Raw genomic sequence first — 14,211 nt, 5'->3', positions numbered from 1 at the left:
TGCCCCGACACGGGTAGAGTGGTTCTTTGGTGGGCGCGATGCAAAGGACGAGTCTGGACTCTTCAGCTTTCGGTCTTCAGGTTGTTTATTATTTCTTATCTACAAAAATTTTCTGTCTGCCCAACAGAGGTCTGATCTGCAGGCAGTCACAGGCACTCTCTGACCACCCACGGGGCGGTCATGTCTTTTTATACTAAAACCTACGTATACAATATTTACCTTTATTTCCCAATGCTTTTCGCCCATGTTGGCAAGTGCACCTTCACTAGAAACCAATCTCTAAGTGCCAACATCATCACAGGAGATGGAGGACAAGAAGAAGAAAGAAGAAGGACAAGACACGCCCCGATCTCTCCATCTTGTCTCCATAACCCCCCTGTACCAAAAACCTTAAAGTCTATATCTCACCCTCTAAATGTGTCTCTTTTACACCTTGTACTCTAAAGTGATTCTCTTGTCCTCAGACTCTTGTTACTTCTGTGGATGGATCAAAATCAAGCCACCAAGCACTCTTGGCAACATTCCAGGGTTTTCGAGACCCCCAAGGGTTCTCCTGGCATCTCTGGACATCGGGAACGATGTGCTGAGATCCCACACTTTTCTGTCTTTTATCAGTTCATACTATTTTTATGTAATATTCTGTTTATGAGAAATACATTATAATATTTTTGAAGAACAGACATACTAACTGCAATTGCTATACCTTCTACCTATTCAGACTGCCCATTGTATCCAAGCTGATCTAGCTAAATAAAAAATCAGTAAGATCCAATACTCTGAACTTTTTTATTGCCTGTAGATGCTAACAGCAGATATGACTGCCTTTTGTATCATAATGGCTCTTGTTGCTCAGTTGGTAAGAAATGTGTGAGAATGGCTGTGTAAACGTGGCTTTTTATGTAACTCTTGAACTAAAATGCCATCTACAACTACAGAGGTTGCACCAGCAGAGCAGAGCACCAGGCAGGACATGATCCATGGGGGTGTGTCTTACATGACAGCATTTACAACCAGGAGGCTTTTTGAGACAGCGAATTGCTGGTGGAATGCACTGTCTTGTGCTCTTGCCAACCCTCCTCTTTCCCTGATACAGTAATAAATGCTTGGGGTTTCTTTTCAGGCAGTGCTGTGCTGGCTGTGCTCCTGTTAATGCTGCTTAGGGTGCTGGAGGCCTTTTTGGCTGCCAGGGCATGCTGCTGGCTCATGCTGAGCTTGCTGCCTACCAGTACCCTCAAGTCCCTTTTCCAGCTTTTTAGGTGCCATGATTTAGAGTAAATTCTGTCCAAAACACGTAAAGGAGCATAAGGCCGTGCTATTAAAAGGAATCAGTAAAAAAAAAAAATCAAGATGAGTATTCATGAACACCCCATGAGATTCCTTCCTGACACTGATTTTTTGAAGTCATTTCATTTTGTGACACAGAAGACAAAAGACAGCTTTTTGTCACACTGGAGAATGATGATTTTCCTACCTGTTGGACTGAATGAATTGTTGGGCCATATTCGCATAATTTTCAATTTATTGGGGAAATCCTGTTTGTGCTGTTGCCTGGAGAAAGACAGGCAGAGGTCATTTAAGAGCAAAATTCCTAAAAAGAACATGTACTGGAGAAATAAGGCGAGTTCAAAGCAAAAGGGCAAGTGCCCATCATCCTTATGCATATGGCTGCTGATAGTTACAACATTTAAACACAATAAAGGAACAGTGCCCTGAGAAAAATTCTTAAAAAGCTCAAACCAAACAACTGTCTTTGCACAAAAATAAGCAAAACAATATCTGCCCCAACTAGCTAGTAGCTATTACAAAAAAAGTCAAAAATTCCTAAAACACCAAGTAACTGGGTGGAAACCACAGAATTCTTGTGATGAGTGTGTTGAATTTTCAGCATTTTTGGAGGACAGCAATATCTTGTAATTTCCCATTTTTTTCCCAGTGACTTTCATGTTGATGGGTAATAAATGCACAAGTCTGGTTTAAAAATCAGTTGCTTCCTTTCCTCAAATCTCTCAGAAGCCTGACAACACACATCTATTTCACATCACAGTACTGAGGAAAAAAAAATGACACTCAACATCCTTCCCACAAGAGACAAATTGGAACTAGAATTGGAGCTTACTTTGAACTGCTTGGAAGAGCAAAACTGGTGGTGAAGTGAGCATGAGTTTGCACTACTTTGACCTTGAGGCATCACTCTTGAGGGGCATAAACAGTGAAAAATAGGTGGCAAGAAAAAAAAGTCACTATGAAAGCTGGTGGGGTAATAAAGGAAGTTTAACCTATTTTTTTCCTAGTTGTTTTGAACACTTTAATAACACTTGAATGCAGAGTCTAGAAATATCATCATAGGCTATCAATGGAATAATGCCCACTTAAAATAATTATTTTATTTTTAATTTCTAGTTTCTTTCTTCTCTTTCTCTATTATTAGTATTATGATACAAATTATATGTTGCCCTCAGTAAGTATTAATTGGTTCTTTTAGAAACATTTTATGGGTTCCACACAAAGAACTAACATCTGTAATAAGTGGCTTTTCCCCATCAAGACAGGTAATTCAACAGGAAAGAAGCAAGATTGCATATCCCTTCCTGTGTTTCACAGTTTTGGAGGATTAAGATGCACAGAGCAATACAAGATCTTTCTCATGCAAAATTACTTATCTTAAGCTGACCACTACCCTCAGTGAGTAAAAATTCATAATTCTGCTTTGTGTCTGCTCATTTGTTTTCTCTCCCTTAAAACAAAAACCAGCAACTGATGAACTGTGTACTGGATAGAAAGACTGAAGACTGAAATCCCATTTGGTCTGAAATATGTACTTGACATAGAAGGATACACATGAAGGACCAAAAGGAAAGATGTGTATCTGTTCATCCAACCAACACCTTTTATGCTACTCCCCTTTCTGCACTTTTTTTGATATGCTCCAAGAGTTCAGTCTTGGGTTTTAAGTTCAATACTTCTTTCTGTCTGAAGGACATAATGAGATTTTTTTTTGAAAACATGCTGCAAATGGGATAGCAGTTTCTCAGTTGTAGCCCATGAGAACTATTATTGCAGATTGATTGTTAACTTTTTTTCCTAGAAAACAGTTCTATCTCACAGTGTGATCTTCTCCCCCCTTCACAGACTTGAAGTTAAAAATAAGCTGAAGTTTGCACAGTTGTTATTATATTTTCTCTTAACACATGACTGACATTTGGACAAAAAAATCACTTTTCACTCTCTCCTTCATTCTTTTCCCAAAATTTTTATTTTGCTACTGAATGTTTTTGAAGAGTATACATTGTTTCTTCTTCCTTCTCTTCAATCCTTTTTCACTGGGTCTTTTGAAGATATCAGGAAAACCATGTTGCATACCTGTTCACTGATTTTTATTTTGCTATACTTAATTATTTGAAAATAAAAGTCACCTACTTGTGCTGACAAGTTTTGTTGGTCATTTGTTTAACACAGCCTTGGGCTATTCAACCATTTACTATTCTAGCCGAAGGCAGCTCAAGGCATTTTCATCTGCCAGGCCATAATCAGTGTTTCCTTCTTTTGTGCTCCTTGTTACCCAGGCCAAATATGTTCAGTTTGTTGATATGGAAAACCTCAAATATTTTTTGGCCTTTCAAACTGCAACAAAAGTAAATACAAATAAAACAGTAGTCCAACCATCACACAGAATATTTTTTGAATTATTTTCAAAGGCTTTCACATATTGGTGAAATAGGTATGAACTAGAACAATAAAATCTCTAGATCCATGATGCCTAGAGAGGATTCTGCCAGCTAGAAGCACAAAACCTGCAATGATTAGTCCTCAGTCCCAAACCAGTAATGAAGGAAACTGATTTTCAGAACTTGGCAAGAGTGCCTTAAATACAGCAAAGACAGAAATACGTATTCAATCTTTGGTAGCTATAAACAAGATTTCACTCCTTCCTTTATGCTATATTGATCTTTGTGTGAGGAGACAGTTTGTTTTGAAGCAAATGTCTCTGAGACACTTTGATTTTCTATGAGCTTTCACAGGAAATGTCTGGAAACAAAAAGGATAACTTCAGTTACAGTGAGCTGCTGAACGCTGCAGCCGGGCTGCCGATGGGTTTGGAGCAGCCCATTTGTATCTTTGGGTACCTTTTCACTCTGCCATAACCTGTTGTGTAGACATATGCCATTTTCAGATGGCTGAGAGCAAATTTTCCTGGTTTTGGGAGAATGTGGGCAGCTGAGTGTGATGCAGAAGGCTGCACCACTCCTTGTGCAACCATGGTGCATCTGACGTGTGCTGTTGTGGTTATTTACATCAGGTCTGTGGAGCAGCACAGAACATCCCATGGCTTCAGCTGTCCTGGAAGCGCCAGCTCTTACTTCAGAATAAATTAGCAATCAGAAAGGAAATTCCTTTCTGGTTAGTTTATGCTATTAATGGGTAAACTATATTTTATCATTATTTTCATAGGTTATGCTATCCCCAAATTCAACACTGAGGAGAGATACATTCAATAAAGCCTTGATCCAGCAACCAGACATTTTTAAGAAGCAGGGAATTTGGCTCTGAAACACCCTTCTCTTAATACATTTCTATAATTGTGTCTGCTGCTGCAAACATTTGCTGTTGTTAAGAACAGTATGTATACTTCAAATTGGGTTCTTAATGCTGAAAATGAAACAAAAAAACTTATAAGCAAAACGGGGAAGATCTTTTTGTACCCATGTTGGGATCTGGTTGGGTATGTAAGATATATTTATGTAACTGAGTAGATAATGTTTTGCATCCTGCAGAGAGAGCATGGAACAAGTGATTTCACTGGCAATCCTGCAAGGCTGCATTTGTTTTAAATCCTGTAGATACACAATATCAGCATAGTAACAAACTTGCACATAGCTTAATCCTGAGAAACAAAAGCTATTGTTATATTTTTACTCCCTATGATAATGCCATTTGTTTAGTAACAACACAATTTGGAGTTTTTCCACAGCCACTTCTTTGCTTCCACATGGACACTGTTTTTATCCCACATTTAGTACAATTCTGGTCAGCAAGGCACAGAGCAGTGAAAGTTGTTTTAGTGAGGAGACTGACATATTGCAGTTGTACAAAAGGTAGTGGACTGTGACAAGAGTCAAGGCAGCATAATTACCATTATCATTGATTTACCAACAGTGTTTCTGGTGCTATTATGTGCCCAAATTAATCTGTCTGAAAATAGCTTTCCTTGATAGAGCTCTATGAAATTAGCTTGAAGTATTTGAATATTGAGGTATTTGAATACTTGAAGTATTCCTGTATTTGAATTAATGCAGTTTAAGAAAGGAACTTCAAGTTTCCTGAATCTCTTACAGACCCAACCTCTTTGGAAGTTGCCAGCCCCAGGGCTCCTGAATCCTAATTTCATTTGGAGCCACTTGCATAGCTCCCTCAAATTCCCCTGGAAATCTTTGTCCAATGAATCCCTTCCATGTAGCTGCCTTTTCATTGTTCCCTTTAGGATGCAAATTTAAAATATCTAAATATGATTTTTTTCCCCCACAAGAAAAAAAATCATACACTTTAAAATATGATGATTTTTTTATTTCCTTTTGATATATCAAGATGGAAACAATTTTGAACTGTCATTTTGGAACACAGGAAAAAAAAGAGTTCTAAAATTGCTTTCTCCCATGAAGAGTTTGAGTTTTGAAAAATAGGCTCTTTTGTGAGGATTCAGATTTGAAAAATTTTCAGCAGTTTCCCTAAGATCACAAGCTTTGCAATTAATTAACAGAAATTAATTAACTCATCCTTGTCTGGATGACTTTTAATGAGGAGAGACTCTGGAAGCTGGGCTTGTTTCCTCTGGAGAAGCCTGAGGGGGATCTCATCAATGCACATAAATATCACCAAGGTGGGTGCCAAGAGGTTGGTGCCAGACTCTTTTTGGTGGTGCTCAGTGACAGAAGGAGCAGCAATGACCACAAAATAAAACACAGGAAGCACCATCTCAGCAAGAGGAAGAATTTTCCATGATGGTGGCAGAGCACTGGAACAGCTGCCCAGGGAGGTCCTGGATTCTCCCTCTCTGGAAATATTCCAAATGTGTATGGACACATTCCTGTGTCACCTGATTGAGGTGACCCCTCCTTGCCAGGGCAGTTGGGCTGGGTGATCTCCACAGGACCCTTCCAACCCAAACTATTCTGTGGTTGTGTTCTCTTTAAAGTTATTATTTCTTTTCTTCTGAATTCTAAGCACATGCCATACAGAGAAAAAGTAGAACATCATGAAAATGCTCATGTTTGTGTGAAGGCAAAAGAGAAGTCATCAGCCAGGCCAAAAAGGAGTTGCACTTTTCATCCTATGAGCAGAAACCATGTTATTATTTATTGTCTGGAAATATCAATAGTGGTCAGTATTGTTGGAGCCAAATACTGCTTTTGTCTAAGTTAATGCTGCCTGTTCTGGTAGTAAAATGTTGAAACTAAATATGGGAGTAATATCCTTTGTATGTAAGCTGGTGTTTCATTATCATCAAAATAAACATCCAATTGTTGGTAATTCAAAGAGCTATTCATCTATCTATATCTATCTATCCATCTGTCTATCTGTCTGTCTGTCTGTCTTTTTTATCTAGGAGTTTTTGTTCTTTCAACATGTTTTCATATGGTTTAGATTTTTCCAACTCCATCAGACTTTCAGGATGACCAGAAACAGTGCAGCAAAACATAATATTTGGTTTTCATCTCTAAGTGTTTGAAAATCATCCTAGTTCCTTTGTCATGAATTAACACCCGTAACAAAATGTAGTGGCTTGCTTTACCTTCAGGTTTGTTTCTAATTGTGTCTTCTGCCTGTAGATTCTTATCTGTGTCCTTAGACTCAGTTATGGAGACAAAACTTTGATCTTAGATATCCTTTCTCCCAGAAACATCCTCTGTGGATCTTTCAAAGTGAGCTTCTTCTTGAAGAACTATGTTTTGAGATATAATTGAAGATCTGCAGGAACCAGCTTCTTCCTGTTGGGAAGGATGCACAGTGCACTTTCATTGTTTCCTAGACTTTTATTACATTCTCTTACAGCATCTTCTGTCAGTTTTATTTTAAGGAGGATTTCTCTCTGTGATCCTCTGTGACTTGCACATGAGGCATAAGATGTCAGTTTTCTTAATTACTGTGGTCAGTTTACTTTACATCATGAAGAATCTGTCTTCACTTTTGATTTTCTAATTAAAATTAATATCGAAAATTCAGAACTGCTATGAGTAAATATTGTATATTAATTTCACTGCATGAATTAGACCTGGTGATGGACCAGAGAGTTTTGGTTTGACAGGAGGTTAACACAAAGAAAATTCTGCACTGTTTGTATTGCTGCTGTTGGTAAAACTACTCAGTGCAAGATAAAGAAGTGCTCTCATCTACTTAGTGTGAAATTAGGAGTTAAAGAAACCTTAATTATTATCATATGTAGGATTTTTATTACAGAACATATGCATCTCCAGTCTAACATCTATCTTCTTTGCTATATATTTTTCGTAAAAGCAGCTTAAAATAATTCTAAGTATAACCAATGAATCTGTTTCTAATATGTAAAATTAAGCACTCCATTCTTCTCTAGTGCCCAAAATTCAGCCCAATAAGTAATCCTTTCTTTATAAGATAGGATAGAAATATCAAATCCTCCCCAACTGTTTTCCATCAGGCAAGAGCTGTGGGCAGCCTCTTGCATCCCATGGATTATACAAGATCTCAAATTCTAACTTCTGAGAGCCTTTGGAGGAAATGTTTTATCTGTGTTACTTTGCACCTACTCTGGATTGTTCTCTCCTCTCTCATTCCCTTTCCCGCACAAAGTATCTCCCAACAATTTGAGCATATTATCTCTCATCTAATTAAGAAAATTTCCTCAAACATTTTCACTCTTCTTGGAAATGTCATTACCACCTCTGGAAAGTGGGTTCTAGATTCTCAAATGGCAATATTTCTGCTGCTAAAAGGCTTTCTCACATAGCTGTGTTCTGGAAGTACTTTAGAAGCAATTTAGAACAACAAAGCTTTTTATGTCCTTCTGATCTCATTAATTTTTAATAGAAGTAGAAGAAAACATAACTGCTGTTTAATGTCAGGCAGGAAAACATCCCTGACACTCTGCAGCCTAGGAAGAATCAGCACTGCTTTTCAAAAGACCTGGATTTGGACTAGTCTCTCCAGTACTCAGAAATCAGAGTAGGGATTCTTGGCACAAATATTTAATATTAAAGTTAAGTTTATGGTCAGGTCCTTTATTCACCTCTGACAAGGAGGAGAAAGATGACAAATCAAAAAGATGTATGGATGTGATGCATACAAAGCAGATGTCAGCAAAACTGTGGAGAAATACATATTCTGTGCTTGCTATGGAAATAGAAAATATAAGCCAACTAACCATCATTCCTGAAAAATTAAGGTATAATTATTTCTTACATGTGTTAAAAAAAGCTCTTTTTGAATCATTGCATCAGTTTCTAAGATTATGTGGAAGTTATTTTATTTTTGCATCAAATGAAAGTACACGTGTTAAGATAAAAGTAAAATCAATAAACCCACAAGTTAGAATAGAGAAAAAGTTTTTTATCTGTCTTTCCCCCTGCCTGTTTCTGCTCATATAGGATTTGGAAATTCAATAATATTAAAAAAACTAAATTGAAGTAGCATTATTGTTTTCTAAGTAGATGCCAAACAGAAAAATCCTGTTCCTTTTTTTTTTCCTAGCTAAGAATCATTACAGCTGCAGCAAATCAAATGTCTCAGGGAATTTAAGTTTTCCTTACTTCTGCCATGCATAGAAGAAATTTGATTCCTATGCTGACTTTCTTATAATTATTCTGATAATGTAACAGCTCACTGAGTTACATTCATGAATTTCAAGACTCTTCATTTTTCAGAGACAGGTAAAGAAAGCTTTTGGTAGATACCTGCTAGGTGTTGAATGCTTTTTGGAAAATTAGAGAAACGAACAGGGAGATTGCATTAGAACTATACAAGAACATACAGCTGTGGGGGTGTCAGTCCTAATTTAGGAAAAAGAAAAAAAGAATAAAATAATATTTTTAATGAGATTAAACATTACACTAGGGCACTTTCAAAATCAGAATGTTCCTAATAAACGGGGTTTTTCTGGCCAGCAGTGATTTCTGGGAAGGGATTTCAATCCTCAGTTCCTTTTCTACTGATGATGGGTAAAGAACACCCTTTTGTAGCTGATTTCATCTGTCAGTTCAATCTTCTTCTCCTCCTTTGAAGTCAGAATTATCTAATTCCTCAGTTAAATCAAATGTCAGTTTCTGTTTTTATATTAAAAGAATTGTATAAGACACACTGAACATTCAGTGCTTCGCTGGAGTGTTTATTTTTTCGTCTCATTGATTTTGTAGACAGTTTTCTCTTGCCTTCAATGTCCCTTTTCTCTTTGAGATGCCTACTGTGCTGCAGTGTTGGGGTTTTTTTTCACAATGCCAAATAGCATCTCAGCAAGCTTTAAGATGTGCACTTTATTATGAGAGGAAAATGTCTCTCTGTCATGTACGTGATTTTTGGATTGTTTTGTTTTCAGAAGGATAATGCTGCTTGGGGAATGGAGGTCGGATCAAATATGTCACATCAAAACCTGCAGGTTCCAGAGACAATGCCTTGGCTTTGTCTGGCTTCCAGGGTAAAACAGCCTGTTAATTGAATGCAAAACTGAAATGCCAAATAAAAAAATGCTTCTTCAAGGAGCTATAGATTATGGAGCTGGGTTTCAGCACTGAAGAAGCAGTATCAACAGAAATATCACCACACAACCCCCCAAATTGCACTTTACTCTGCTTTTTATTACACTGTGAATACTCCCTCATCCTCTGGAACTGTCGTTTCTTAGGTGCTTATCAGTGGTATTCTGTGATTCAGAAATCACTGGATGAATCATTAACTCCACAAAGGCCTTTTTCATGTCACACTAAGTACAGGAGTACCTAATCCATAAACAAAGCTATAATCCTTGGTTTCACAGTTCCCTGATCTAACAACTGAACCTACCCCTCTGAGTCAGGGTGCTAATGAGAAAATTGAGTTGAAACTTCAGTGTTACTGAATTGAGTTGAAAATATTATTTCAGACATTTAATGAAAACTATATTTCTCCCTCTTTTTGGATAACAAGGGGTACAGTAATCCAAGAATAAGTTTGCTCAGACTTGTGGTTCACAGTAGGATGGGCTCAGGGGTGTGTTTGGGACCTAGAGGAGTTTGGACAGATTGTCCCAAATAGCCTACAAGTTTTAAAGGAGTGAGGTGGGTTGACCTTACCTGTACACCAGGTACCTGCCAAAGTCATTTTATCACCCCCCCTTTTCATCTGGGGAGAGATACTGGAGTGTTTTAATTTTTAACTCATAAGAAACAAAACCAGATCACCCACCTGGTACTGGATAAAAAACTTCCTGAGGTTTAAGCATCAGAGAATGGGATTATATTATATTTAAATCCAACTACAAATATTTTTATATGAACATCGTGAAGGATCTGTCAGTCTCTTGACTCTTACATCTTCATTTTAAGGTAGTGACTTTACCAAATTCTTGTATTCAAGTCCACTATCAAGTCAGCACGTGGGTCTGTGATTGGATATTAGCATGGCATAAAGATAGATGGAAGAACTTGACAGGCTGAAAGAGCTGAGGTTGCCCAAAGAAGTTCTGGGTACTCCATCTCTGGAAGTTTTGAAGGCTAGCTTGGATGGGGCTCTGAACAACCTGGTCTGGTGGAAGGTGTCCCTGACCAGGGCAGGGGGTTTGGAACTGGGTGATATTTCAGGTCCCTTCTAGGTCAAACCTATGATAAATGCTGCTTTACAAATCCATGTACCAGACATGCTAAGAGATGACTGATACATAGAGATAAGTTCCCTTTCTCTTTCTTAAAGTCTAAAAAATATTCTTAATGAAGGATGAAATTGATGAAAGTGAAGTGATATTTTTTTAACAGATGTAACAAGCCCCCAATTTATAGCTTCAACTAAGAGTCCTTCAGAGAAGATGTCTTGATCTGAATTAATTTTTAAATTAATAATGGAATATACTGAAGTGGCTTCTCCACTGAGAAGCAAAATGGTACTTTACCACTAAAACCCTGAAATGTGTTCACTACACTTCTAGGACTGTGACTCCTGCTGCTAAATTTTTTGTGCATTTAGGCCAAGGAAATGTTAGAAAATGGCATTGCAAAAAGCAGAGGATATGTCTCAAGAGAATGCAGCTACTTTGGGTGCAAGTCCTTAGAACTGTGACCTGTAATATAAGAATTGCATTGTTACTTTAATGGATAATCATGTAGATATCTTTTTACATGGAAAATGTCTTTGTTTTCAATAGGTTTGTGGAAAGTACTTTTCCCAGAAAAGCTTATCTAACACCCATTGAACTAAGTTGAAAAATTACTATTGATCTGGATGAGAATGAGATCAGCACCATACTGGGAAAAATGACACATACACATATAGAATAGTTAATGTAGAAAAGTAATTACTTCTTGCTTTATAGTTTGGTATAAATTTAGCAATTAATCACCAAAAATTAACAATAGTTTCTAGAATTCTATTCTATCTTACATTTTGAAGGGATTTCATCATTTTTTCCATATCTATCACATAGTATCATTCTTTTTTTTCATGAAATGAAATAATTTTACAAAATGTTATTGCTCCTTGAGGTACTTTAAGGACCTAATGTATGATGTTAAGAGTTGAAAGCAATTGTAAGTTTAATTAAAAAAAGAAGATATTATACCATACTTGGAGTAAGAGGATAGTGCACTATGTACATAAAGATGTTATTTAACCAAATATAAGGTGCTGCAAAGGGGACCAAAGGAAGTAACTGGCATGACTTAGAATGCCTAGGGAGTATTGGTTAGTCCAAAGCCAGCTGAATCTCTGTACCTCCCTGGCAAACAGCAAGCTTCAAGTGCAATAAACATTACTGTACTGATGGAAAATCAACTTGTTGAATAGGCATGCAATTGTTGTGGAGGTAATCACTTCTAAAGAACATAATCTTCTGGTGTCTGGCTTTCTGAAATGGAATGAAATTAATTACTGGAAGCAAAACTTCACCATAAAAAATATGTTGAGGTATAAATCATCATTGAATGCATATGATCTTTATTTTTTGTGGGGTGCCTCTTAAATTTGAGTGCAATTCATGCAGTATGTCAGTCCTGGAAGAGAAAAGAGAAAGTCTGTATAACAGGAGCTGGATGTCTTCATATCTGAGGGGTTTCTCCCTCTGGTAGGCTTCAGTGGGCATATGGGGAACAGGGCCTTCTGCCTTGTGAGCAGATAAGGAGCAGATTGTGCTGATGGCAGAGTTATCTGCCTCCTCATCTCCCATATGAGCTGTGACCCAGCACCATGTTCCAGCAGCCAGCCAGGACAAAGAGGGATTAGGAAGGTCTGTGTTGTGCCTGTTCATCACCCATGGGAGTGACTTTTAAATCTCTGCTGTGATTCAGCTGACTGCTGCACAGGTCACTCGATCTGCCCAAAACCGTTCACAACAGCTGCATAACAGGAAAAACACAAAGCATGGAAATGTTCAAAGAATTGTGTGCTCAAAACCATTCCAAGTTTTGTCTAAAACTGAAACTCTGCTTTGGAAACTGGCAAGTTTAATGTGATTATTTATGCACATTATTGAATTTTATCCAGAGGAGAAGAAAACTGGTTTGATGTCAGTGATGACACACTGGAACTCCAGCTGAAAGAGAAGCAGAACACTTTGCAGGAATGAACTCTTCCTTGGCTGGACTCTATTGGCAGCAAGCTGACTTACAGGAAGCTGTGACACACAGTCTAATCAGATTAACCTGGAGGAGAGATGAGTCCTGAAATGCTAACACTGACAAATTGCATCTATGTGCTGATGAAAGCCACGCACCGCTTGCTCTTTGCTGATCTTCTTGCTCAATATGGTACATGACAACGAAGATCAAAACCAGAGACAAAAACAGACAAATCACAGATTGTGGAGGTATGAAAAGGTATTGTACCTTCCAGCATCTTCTCTTTGTCAACACATCCATCTCTTGAGGTGTGTGAGATATCTTGAGATATCTATTTTCACCTTAGGTAAGCTGCCAAGTGTATGTGAAACGAGCAGTGCAGTCGTGTCCGTCTGGATAGCAAGGCAATTTGGGAGGCATTTCTTTAAAAAAATCCCACAAATAACAAGCTGCAAGAAATCCATTGAATGATTACCTCATCTTTTTGCAGGCTTTTCCCCTGACTGTGGGCTAGAATTAAATCTGCTCAATGGATCAGATGGGTGTTCTGCATACTGAAATTGTAGCAAGGACCTGGACAGACCATGTTTTAATTGTACAGGTTGTACATTTTGTATAAAAACTTGTTCTGCTGCACAAGTTTTTCAGCAAACAACTACTGGAGGCTCTGTCTGTGCCAGCAAGCACCATGTGACCAATTGCTGCCCCAGAGGGCAAGTGACATGACACAGCTTGCATCCCCACAGCCTTTTTCCCTCCTAAAATAGGGTTGTGTTGTCTGTACTGCCTATGGAGATCCAGAGCACACCCCGAAGGCTCTGCTGCCCGAGTCAAGGTCACGTCTGCTCCTCTGCTGCCTGCTCAAGGTCAGTGCTGGCATGTGGCTCCTCAGCATTGGCTCTGGTTTGTGTGAGAGATGTGTCCCCCCTTCCCTGTGCCCACTTCTGCCTCTTTGCCACTCAACTGCTTTGCCCCCTCCTCTTCCTCATCCTCATTGTCTGACCCACACTGAGCCCTGGGCTGGCTGGGGGTGCTCTCACTCCTGTCCTGATTGTCCCCTGGCTGCCCTTCCCCTATGGAGCAGCTGGTGTGGCACACATGGTGAAATTATAGCCCTTATTTACACATTCAAAACCTGTGGTTTTCTTGGTTTAGCTTTGCAATTTGCACACAAAAAAAACCCCAACCTAACTAGAATTTATTTTCCATAATATCTCATAAAAATAATGCCAGCAGGTAATTTTCTTAGCAACATGCTATTAAAATAAATATCAGATTTCAGTATAGATTTTATGCTTTTTTCCTGTTTGAAAGTAATCTGAAGAATGTCCTCAATTTATTCTGCATATGGAAATGAGGTTGAATACAAGACTGAACTTTTTCCTTTACTAACTGTGTAAAATATAACACACACTTTTTTTGTGAGCTTTCCAGCTGATATCAGTGC

Source organism: Agelaius tricolor, unplaced genomic scaffold (assembly GCF_023055355.1).
Source record: "Agelaius tricolor isolate 1412-34295 unplaced genomic scaffold, bAgeTri1.0.p SCAF_9, whole genome shotgun sequence".
In the NCBI taxonomy this organism is placed as follows: domain Eukaryota; kingdom Metazoa; phylum Chordata; class Aves; order Passeriformes; family Icteridae; genus Agelaius; species Agelaius tricolor.
The sequence above is the reverse complement of the archived record's forward strand: the minus strand, read 5'-3'. Positions refer to the sequence as shown.